Below are 12,145 nucleotides of genomic sequence, written 5' to 3'. Positions count from 1 at the left end.
GTTGAAGAAGAGCTTGTATGGCTTAAAACAGGTTCCAAGAGTGTGGTATCTAAAATTTGACAAGTTTATGTCTGAACAAGGTTATACTAGATGTCACTCTGATCATTGTGTTTATCTAAAAAAGCAAAATGATGGCAGCTATATTATATTGTTATTGTATGTAGATGACATGCTTGTCGCAAGGTCTAACATGCAGGAAATAAATGTGTTCAAAAGAAAATTGGCAAATTCATTTGCAATGAAGGATTTGGGAGCTGCAAAACAAATCCTTGGTATGAGAATAACTAGAGACAAGAAAAATAGCAAATTAACATTGTCTCAGAATGAGTACATACAAAAGGTGTTGAAAATATTTAATATGCACAATGCAAAACCAGTTAGTACACCTTTTGCTAGCCATTTCAAACTTACTAAGGAGATGTGCCCAAAGACCCAAGAAGACATGGATTATATGTCTAAAGTCCCATATGCATCAAAAGTTGGAAGCTTAATGTATGCAATGGTCTGCATAAGGCCTGATATTGCACATGCAGTGGGAGTTGTAAGCAGGTACATGAACAATCTAGGAAAAGAATATTGGATGGCAGTGAAATGGATTCTCAAATATTTAAGAGGTACCACAAATCAATCATTATGCTTTGGTGGTTCAAACATTTATCTATAGGGATATGTTGATGTAAATATGGCAGGTGACAGAGATAAAAGGAGGAGCACTACAGGATATGTATTTACTATAGGTGGAACAACTGTTAGTTGGGTTCAAAAATCCAAAGTGTTGTTGCACTTTCAACAACAAAAGCAGAGTATGTCGCTGCTACAGAGGCTAGTAAAGAAATGATTTGGTTACAAAGGTTTATGGATGAATTAGGTAAGAAGCATGATATGGGCACGTTATACAGTGATAGCCAAAGTGCCATTCATATTACAAAGAACTCAGCATTTCATTCCAAGACTAAACACACACAGCTCAAGTACCATTTCGTATGATCAGTGTTGGAAGATGGAGAGTTGAAGCTGGAAAAGATACACACTAGCCAGAATCCTGCAAATATGCTAACAAAAGTTGTAACCAGGGAGAAACTGAGAATATGCTCAGTTTCAATTGGTCTTCAAGGATGACAATGACGATGAGAAACAACTAGGTCCAAAGAGGAGTCATTGTCCAGCAAATGAAGCAGTGGTGGAATTGCTACAATCATTCTCCAAGTGGGAGATTGTTGGATGTGGAGCATGATTATCATCCTAATTTAGAGGTCTTTGTTTCAGCCGGATATATACCCTAGGAAGATTGTACACCCCTCCATGCGGGAGAGGGGGGGGGGGGACTTTTCCCCCCTACGGGAGTTCCAGGGGGGGGGGAGGGGGGGTGGGGGGGCATCTCCCCCAGCTGGGGGGTCAGGGGGCCAGTGGGGATTTCGGGGGCAGCGCCTCTGAAGATAAAAACAGATGTTAAATTGCCTTGTAAAAGTATAGTAATTTCTAGTCAATCTGGGCCGTTCATTAGGCTGATGATGTGACGGTAGAGTTTATGTTTAATTTAGGGTTTTTTTCCTAGAAGGCAACCCCTCTATTTGTATGAGGGTATTGTATTAAGGCTGGAGATATATGTGTATTCTTAGAGAAAGAAATAGAGAGGTGATACTGTCAGAGAAAATAGAGGATATTACAATGGATCTACTGTAATTTGTGTCTCTTCATTTTGCTGGATAATAGAAAGGAAGGACTGGCTGTTTGGGGTGGACGTAGCCCAAACTGGGTGAACCACGTATATCTGTGTCTCTCTGGTTTTATGTGTTTGTGTTTTTTCGCATATTATATGTATTGCATTTCTCTGTCATATATAATATTTTTCTAATAGGAACCTACCTCACAACTGTTCCGCCCGGCTTCTAATACGAGTTGGTGTCCATAGTTTCCTATCCTAGGAATCCACACAGGTGGCTGCAGAGGGGAATCTCGTGGCACCTGAGGTTGACGTTGCATCACATTCAACAGTACTTCTGGAGGGCACCCTTGCGAATCTTGGGGGCTTGCACTGGCAAAGGCTGTTGTCTGGAGGTCAGTGTAACTACCTCTGATACCTTCGCTGGTAGGCCTGGGCCATCATTATCCTAGACTATCTTCGGAAGGTCCCTTACTTCACTTTCTTGTATTTTGGTGTTCAGTCCTCATCACTTGGAATGGAAATACTTGGAATTTTCTTGATTGGTTGTATCTTTAGGGACTTTATAGTTGAGTGCTCTTTGCTCCTTGTAGATAGTTGGCTTTAGGTATTTTTGTCTAGTCACTTTTGGACTTTAGATTCTGAGTGATTGACTTACCACTCTACTTATCTTGAAAGACTTTTTTTCGAAAGTTGTGGAGTTGCCTCCTCAAGGGCAAAGGTTTTCATGTGTGTCTATCTTCCTTGAAAAGTCATTTGTACATTCTCGTGAGGGAAGGATCTACAAATAAGTTAGATATGGCTAATATTCATGTGGAAACTAACCAAGGTACCCTCCCAAAAGGGGGTCCTTGTGCTTTTCCTTTCTTTGGAAACATTGGTACTCCCTTGATGGCCACTTTGAATATTCTTGGATTGAATGTTGGACTACCAGTTTGGCTGTGGTCCACTCCGAATATTCCAGATGTTCTTGAATATTCTCAAATGAATTCTTTATTTCAGGGGCATCAAATGGATGTTAATTGTTCATCTTCTTTCAAATAGAAATCTAGTATTCCTCTTTCTCCTCCTTCTTGTAATAATAAATCTAAAAAGAGGAGAAAGAGGAAGATGAAGAAGAAGAATAATTCTATCCATTCATCATCAACCTCTGCCAGTCATGTTGAAGATGAGCCTTTAGCCGCTACAAGTCATGCTGGGGGCATAAGTCTAGTCACTACAAGTCATACTAGTAATTCATCATCAACCTCTGCCAGTCATTGTTGGGTTGTGTTATATTCTTTCCACGTAGTTAACAGGGGGTTTGAGGGGCACCCGTAACCCCACTTTATGGGGTCCGGGGCAGCGCCCCGGAAAATTTTGGTTTTGGACCCTATGTTAGGTTGGGCGGACCCACCTATGGTTTTGTGCATGATTTTCGCACATGTTTTTTGGACGCGATGGTTTTCGTTCCATGATATTGGATGCTTTGGCATGTATAAATATGTATTGTAACATTGAAAGGAACATAATGAAAAAGCAAGCTGGTAGTCTCGGTTTTGGGATCCAGGGGAAAATCTCTGTGTATATGTGTTTTATGTGTTATGCTCTCGCATTGTTTATTTTATTTGTTTTAGAATTCGTATGCAGGTAATTTCTGTACGGGGTTAAAACCTACATTTGGTATCAGAGTTGTTTTGGCTTCAAGGGGACGTCTTTTTTACTGAGGGGTTTCGCTCGTGCCTGTGGTAGACCCTGTTCAGTGGGAGACCTGCGAGATCGATTCTAGCGGTGAAAGAAGATGGTGAGCAGTGGAAAGATAGAGATCGAGAAATTTAATGGTCAGAGTTTTGAGTTGTGGAAACTCAAGATGGAGGATCTATTGGTGGATAAAGATCAGTGGATCGCGGTAGATCCAGGTACCAAACCAACGGGAGTGTCCGATGAAGAATGGAAGAAGTTGGATCGAAAGGCAAAGATCACAATACGATTGTGTGTCTCAGATTTAGTATTTTAGAATGTATTAGGGGAAGCTACGGAAAAGGCTTTGTGGGACAACTTAGGGACTTTGTACCAATCTAAGTCTCTGGTGAATAAATTGTTCCTGCCGAAAAATCTGTATAACTTGAGGATGAAAGATGGAGACTCGGTGACAGAGCATCTGAATGCATTTAATACTGTGGTAAGTCAGTTAGCATATGTTGATATTAAAATTTCAGATGAAGATGAGTGCATCAATTTGTTGTGTTCTATACCAAATTCATAAGATAGTCTAGTTATTGCAATAGGTAGCAATGCAACTACCTTATAGTTTGATGAAATAGTCTCAACCTTGCTGACAGAGGAGATGAGACGGAAAAATATGGAGATCCAGAATGGTGATGCCTTGTTGTACGAGGACGGTCCCGGAATAGAAACAAAAATAAGTCATCGAGTGGGAGATCTAAATCTAGAGGGAGATCTAAATCTCCAGGAAAACCTGTAAAGGTGGTGTGCTGGAAATGCGGAAAGGAAGGCCACTTTAAAAGGGACTGTAAATCTAAAGCTCCTGAAAAAGGAAAGGGATCTGATGAGGCTCCTTCTGCAGAGGCAAAAACCACCTCAGATGAAGGTGGTGATGTGTACTTGGCTTCTTCAAGTACACGTGTAGATCATGAGGCATGGTTTATTGACTCAGGTGCATCCTTTCACTTCACTCCCCATAGAGAGTGGTTCTGTGAGTATGAAAAACATGATGGTGGTGATTTCTTCTTGGGGGATGACGGGAAGGCTAGAATCATTGGTCGTGGAAAAGTAAAGTTGAAGCTGCAAGGTGGAAAGCTTAGAACACTTTTGGGTGTTCTGCATATTCCTGCATTAGCCAGAAATATAATTTCTGTAAGCAAGTTGGATGATGCAGGTGTAAAAACAATGTTTTAGAAGGATACCTGCAAGATGGTTCGGGGAGCACTGGTATTGATGTGGGGAGTTCAGATTGGAACTATGTACAAGCTACAAGGTAGCATGGTTGTTGATAGGTCCAACAATTCTGTGGTTCCTGAAAGTGGAGCAGAAAATCTAGTGGTCTCTAGAGAGAAGACCATGTTGTGGCATCAAAGGCTTGGACTTATTGGAGAGAAATGCCTTCGAATACTTCATGGTAAAGGTATGGTGGAAGGTATGAGTAATAGCTCTATGGATTTTGATTTCTGTTAAAATTGTGTATATGGGAAGCAGAATCGGGTGAATTTCCCCTCTAGTAGTAAGAGGGCGAAACAAATATTAGAACTTGTGCACAGTGATGTGTTTGGACCTGTGAAGGTTCCATCACTGGGTAAGTCTGTGTACTATGTATCATTTATAGATGACTTCTCAAGGAATACATGGATATATTTCCTTAAGAAGAAATATGAAGTCTTTGACAGGTTTAAAGAATTTAAGGCTCTGGTGGAAAACCAGACAGAAAAGAAGATAAAGGTGTTGAGGAAAGATAACGGTGGGGAGTTTTGCAGCAAGGAATTTGAAGAATTTTGTAAGAAGTGTGGTATAGCAAGACAGAAGACTACTCCATATACACCTCAGCAAAATGGAGTTGCAGAAAGAATGAATAAGACGTTGATGGAAAAGGCAAGAAGCATGCTTAATGGTGCCGGGTTAGGATAGGAATTCTGGGCAGAGGAGGTGGATACTGCATGTTACCTAGTCAATAGGTCACCTTCATTAGCGTTGGAGGATAAGACTCCACAAGAGGTATGGACTGGTAATAAACCCTCTCTTTCACATCTGAGGGTATTTGGATGTGATGCATATGTACATGTTCCAAAGGAGAAACGAACCAAGTTGGATAATAAATTTGAAAAGTGCATCTTTATTGGGTATAAGGATGGTTTAAAGGGTTATAAACTTTGGAACCCAGTAATAAAGAAACCCATTGGCAGCAAATGGGTGTTCAAGAAGAAGACAATTGTAGAAGGAAAGGTGGAGAAATACAAAGCTTGGTTGGTAGCAAAATGTTATTCCCAGGTGTCGGGAATTGATTTTGGTAATATTTTTTCTCATGTTGCCAAGGTAACTTCTATTAGATTACTTTTATCTATTGCTGCTACTTTTGATTTTGAGGTAGAATAGATGGATGTGAAGACAACATTTCTTCACGGGGATCTGGAAGAGGAAATCTACATGAAGCAACCTGAAGGCTTTGTGGTGAAGGGTAAGAAAGAACTGGCATGCAAGTTAAAGAAGTCTCTGTATGGGTTAAAACAGTCACCAAGGTTGTGGTATCAGAAATTTGATACATTTATATGGGGACTTGGCTTCACCGGAAGCAAAGAAGATCACTGTGTGTATTTTAAATTAATTGGTGACTTTGTTATTTATTTGGTCTTGTATGTGGATGATATGTTGCTGGTTGGAAATGACAAAGAAATTATCCAAGATTTGAAGACCCCATTGTCCTCCAAATTCGACATGAAAGATCTTGGTGCTGCAAACTATATTTTGGGAATGGAAATTAAAAGAGATCGGGCAAAGAGGAAGATCTAGTTAAACCAAAGGAAGTATGTCGAGACAATACTGCAGAGGTTTAATGTGCAAGATAGTAAACAGGTGAAGGTTCCTATTCATGTAGGTGTGAGGTTATCTGCTGAATAGTGTCCCAAGACACAAGAAGAGGAAGAAGACATGTCCCGTGTTCCATATGCAAGTGCAGTCGGTAGCCTGATGTATGCAATGGTCTGTACTAGACTAGACATTGCACATGCAGTGGGAGTATTGAGCAGGTTTATGTCAAAACCAAGGAAGGAGCACTAGACAGCAGTGAAGCAGGTTTTCAGGTATTTGCGTGGCACTAGTGATTATGGTTTGTGCTACCAAGGAAGACCAGGATTGGACAAAGTGTTGGATATTCATGGCTTTGTTGATGCAAACTGGGCTGGAGATATGGATCAGAGAAGATCTACAAGTGGGTATGTGTTTAACCTATTTGGAGGTGCAGTCAGTTGGATGAGTAAGAAACAATCTGTAGTGGCACTGTCAACTACAGAGGCAGAATACATGGCAGCCACTCATGCAAGCAAGGGAGCAGTTTGGCTGCAGAGATTGTGTTCAAGTATGGGGTTAGTATGGGAAGCTATAAGGATAGATTGTGACAGCCAAAGTGCAATTTTCTTAGCAAAGAACCTCGCATATTATTCAAAGACAAAGCACATTGATGTTCAGTATCACTTTGTGAGGGATATGATAGAAGACAAAAAGGTGTTGTTGGTAAAGGTGGACACTTTGAAGAATATTGCAGATGCATTGACAAAATCTGTGAACTCTGAGAAGTTCTCTTGGTGTAGAGAGACAATGGGCATTTCAGGGATGGAAAAATGACTAAGCTCTCTTGTGGCCCCTTGTGGAAAGAAAACAACAAGTGGGAGAATGTTGGGTTGTGTTATATTCTTTCCACGTAGTTAACAGGGGGTTTGAGGGGCACCCATAACCCCACTTTATGGGGTCCAGGGCAGCACCCCGGAAAATTTTGGTTTTGGACCCTATGTTAGGTTGGGCGGACCCACCTATGGTTTTGTGCATGATTTTCGCACATGTTTTTTGGACGCGATGGTTTTCGGTCCATGGTATTGGATGCTTTAGCATGTATAAATATGTATTGTAAAATTGAAAGGAACATAATGAAAAATCAAGCTGGTAGTCCCGGTTTTGGGATCCAGGGGAAAATCTCTGTGTATATGTGTTTTATGTGTTATGCTCTCGCATTTTTTATTTTATTTGTTTTAGAATTCGTATGCAGGTAATTTCTGTACGGGGTTGTTATAGGACAAATTGACCTCCTAATCAACTCAAAGGAGAAGGACAAGATGACTGAAATATTGACCATAGTTGCAGGCCCAGAATCCACACTAACGCTCTTTGTACATTGATAACCTGCTTTATAAATCTTGTTTACAAGCATAAAAGAGCGTTAGTCAAGCTGCTAACTCATGTTGTTAGACCAGAGGGACCATTGGTGAACTTTAGTGATGCTCAAAGTGGTTATGCCAACGAATCTGCCATAAAATATCTAGATATTATATCCCTAAATTTGTGCAAGAAAAGCAGGGAATCTCCAAAAATCAAGATATTTGGAGAAATTCTATTCCAGAAACAGAGGCAAATGAGAAAAAGCTAGTAAATGAGGCAGGGTCATGGTTTTTACCCAAATGAATTACAGGAGGATTTGGGAAGCCCTAATTCAATTACTATTTAAGCAACGAGAGGGCCATTGCACAATGGTCAGAGCATTTAGAAGGATAGTACATGGTGTTGTTGTGATATTGTCATATTCTTGAAGGAGCTCGCTGAAAGAAGGAGAGAGAGAGAGGAAGAAGGGATAAAGAAGGCTGATGCAACAGGGTTTTTGTAATCACTCTTCTGTTCTGAATATAGGACTGCAGTTGTGTTCCACTACTCGAAGTGTCAGTGATATTGTGCATTTATTTGTCCATTCTGATGCTTGTTGTGTTGAGTAGATAAGTTACACATTTATACATGTTTGTTATGGATTCTTTCATTAATTGTCAGAAGTATATGCTGTGATTGGTTTGCTTCGTTCTTTTGTGCAGGAATCATCTTGGAGCCGGTCAGGAGGAGTTCTTCTTACCACACGGAGATCCCCAAGCGAATCTAGAAAGAACCAAAGGTGATCCTTTCTCCATATCTTGTCAATTTATGTCAGATATATGAACATGTGTGTAACAGGTACCTTTTGCAGATAACCTTGCGGTCTGTCGGAAGTCTTGGGAATACTTTCGAGGGTAATTTTCATCCCATGCATTTTACCCCATAGCAGGGGTTGAAACCTATAGTCATGTTGAAGATGAGCCTTTAGCCACTGCAAGTCATGCTGGGGGCACAAGTCTAGTCACTGCAAGTCATACTAGTAATTCATCATCAACCTCTGCCAATCATGTTGAAGATGAGCCTTTAGCCGTTGCAAGTCATGCTGGGGGCACAAGTCTAGTCACTACAAGTCATACTAATAATTCATCATCAACCTCTGCTAGTCATGTTGAAGATGAGCCTTTTGCCGCTGTACGTCATGCTAGGGGCACAAGTCTAGTCACTGCAAGTCATACTAGCAACGAGTCACTGACCTCTGCAAGTCATGTTCGGGACTCTCCGCAAATCACTGCTAGTCATGTTGGCGGAATGGATGTTGATAAGAAACCTGGATGTAGAAGTTTTAAACCTAAGTTCCCTTGTAAGATATGCAAGGGAGACCATCATACTCATTTTTTCCCTGGTATTCTAGAGGTACAAAGGATATGGTCTGAATCTGAAAGTTCTTCTACTCTTGGATCTGATATGGTTTCTCAATAGTCCCATCAACCATTGGTTGATAATGTGGTTGAGCCAGTGCAATCTCTGGCTAATTACACTCCTCTTTTGGGGGGTGAAGTGCCTAACAAAAGAGTCTGTTTGATTTCTAATACAGAGTCTTCTGGTATAGGGGGCATTCTAGTTTCTTCGAATGTTCCACCTCCAAGTTTTAGGAGTGTCTCCTTTGATTGGGATAGTCTTGTCGAGCTTTGTCTTCCTTCTGCCGCACCTTTCCAAGTAAATGTCAGAGTTAATTCCACAAACATCTATCGATGTATGGTGGATGAAGGATCCTATGCAAGTATTATATCCTCTTTGACTTGGAAAGCTTTGGGTTCCCCAAAGTTGTTGAAAACTCAGAGTCAGTGGTTAGCTTATGATAGAAGACTTGGTGAATCTATGGGTGTTCTTCCTCAATTGCCTATTACTTTAGGTGGGAAGACTATCTTAATCAATATGATGGTGGTTGATAGCCCTTTAGACTTTAATATGCTACTTGGGTGTGATTATGTCTATGCTATGAATGTTGTGGTGTCTTCACTCTTTCGAGTGATGTGTTTTCCTCATTTAAGGGACTATTGTCACTATTGATCAGCTTCCATCTGATAATCACCATCCTAATTCGAATTTACTGCAAAATACCCCTTGGTTTGTTCCAAGTGTTCAAGTAGACTCTACCCCACCATGGGTGAACTATGTGGCATTGAATCCTCAATGTTCAATCGCTTCTGAGAAGGATCCTTTGACTTATTATTCTCCTTCTTGGGACTTGGTCCTGATAGTTGACCGAGAGATTCTTCCTATAGGGACATGGTGTTATAGACATATTTGGGCACATCAACCCCAAACTTATATGTCGATGTATTAGGGCTCATCAACCCCTAAAATATTTTTTTCATACCCTAAAAGAACATAGTCATCTGAATACATCATTCCCCAAAAGTTCCATCTGAGAAACCATCCAGAAATTGCTTAAATTGAACCATATTGACTGCTCCACTGGCAAAGTGCAATGCATAATGAGTGGTACAATGTTAGGGTACGATGTCTATTGTTTAGGCCTTCTATAGGGTGCGATGGGTGAGGATGGACAAATGTCTGAGACAATTTGCTAAGTGGATGCTCATGGAATCTTCTAGAAACTTCTCCTGTGGTACTTGTCTCTCTGAATTCGCCCAAGGATGAATAAGGAATCTAAAACCATTTGTTATCCCTTCTCTTATGGAACCAATTGTAACAAGTGGAATGACACTAATAAAACCCCATGGATGACTCACACCCTTTGCAAACATCTATAAATGGATCCCTCATCCAAGAGATCGAAAGGCTGAAATATTGTGAATTGCAAGTGTTGATAGTTTGTAATTGAGGAGAGAGCATTGTATTCTTGTTGGAATGATTTTGCTATTTCATGAGGTGAAGAAGGATTGAAGCTAGGAGGATGATGTTGGATCAGAAAACTGGGTTGTAATTCTCCTTTCTATTAATAAAGCTCTTCAAGTTTTCTCCCATATGATTATGCAATTGTGAATGTTATCATTTGTTCATTATATATCTGATTCTATAATGTTTATGTTGTAATAGATCACGATGCTTTGATGGTTCTTTGTTACTGTACTTGTGCAGGTACTCTCCAAGCATGTTAAGTACGGGGAGGAGTTGCGGGATCTGTCAAAGGAGAGAGAGATCAAGCAAGGGATTAAGCGGAAGTTCCAGGTTGGTTCCATTATCTTTCTCTTATCTGTTACACATAGGAGAAATCATTGAATTGCTTTAAACTGTTGTTTCTAGGGTAGCTTCCAAACCTAGAGGGCAACAGCCACTTGTCTCTACGGCTCAACCACAACCTCAGGTTAGTGCTTCTTTATCTGGAATGACTCAGGCACCAACGGGTATTGTCAATCCGCAACTTGGTCAATCCTGCAGTATTGGGCAACAGCAAATGGTCCAACAACCATGGTTGGCACAATACCAACAACTACAATTCCAACAAACCCAACCTCAGTTTGGACTTGGTTTACAAGCTCAAACTGGATTTGGTCAATATCAAGCCTACCGAGGACCTAGGCAACAAGGCTTTGTAGGTTATGGATAGCCGCATTTTCAAACCGGTTATCAACAACCACACTATACTGGTTATGTCCAACAACCTTATCAAAGTTACCAACAACAGATGCATTATGTTGGTATGCAAATACATACTGCTCAGGAAATTCCATCTTATCCTGGGTATGCTCCACCCAACTTGAATCGGCAGTTGCCTTTTGTAGCAACTCTAGATTACTAGATTTGAACCGGCTAATGAATGATCTAATTGCATACGCCCCTTGGTGGCCAGCGATTCCTCATAAACTCCCCTCTGATATTCCTAAATTCAATGGAAATCTAGGTGAAGATCCATCGAATCACGTAATGATTTTTCATTTGTGGTGCTCATCTAACACTCTAAATGATGATTCGATTAGACTTCACCTTTTTCGGAGAACACTTACTGGTCCAGTAGCGAAATGGTAATTGAATTGCCTAGAGCTTCGTTTGATAACTTCACCATCCTTGCCACTACTTTTCTAACCCACTTTTAGTTACCCATCAGGTAAAAAACTGGGACAGAACTCCTTACCAATTTTAAATAGACTACGTCCACTCACATATCTGATCATATTCATGAGTGGCGACATTGTCGTCGAATGGTAAAGACGTATGTTACTGATCAGCTTTTAGCTGAGTGGTTTACTAAGTCCTTATTGCCATCTATCACTGAGGATGTGGCGAAAAGTGGAGTTGTCGTTGAAGAGCAAGTCATTGCTCGTGCCCAATATTTAGATTTGATCTATACTCAATCTAGCACACTCTACGAAAAAATTCCTGACGCTCCTAGACCAGATTTTTCCATTCCACCTCCTCCTAAATCGAATAGGGACTCTCATGCCGGTGATGGTGTGATTGGTGCCTCAAGCACACAAACCGAAAGCGGTCCATCTGGTCAAGCTCTTGTTGTTTCTAGTCAAAATGCAAATGACAATTCTATTGCCTTAGAGATTAATGTCGTGTCATCTAACAAAGGCAAAAATCCAAAGCAACCAGGGGGCAAGAAGAAAGGGAAAAATAATAAGAAGAAACAAGAGAATTCCACTCCTGAAAAATCATCTGAAAACCTTACTACGC

This window comes from Pinus tabuliformis, chromosome Q, assembly GCF_031772625.1.
Source record: "Pinus tabuliformis cultivar Carrire ecotype Pingquan chromosome Q, CPIR1, whole genome shotgun sequence".
NCBI lineage: Eukaryota > Viridiplantae > Streptophyta > Pinopsida > Pinales > Pinaceae > Pinus > Pinus tabuliformis.
This window is presented reverse-complemented; position numbering follows the sequence as displayed.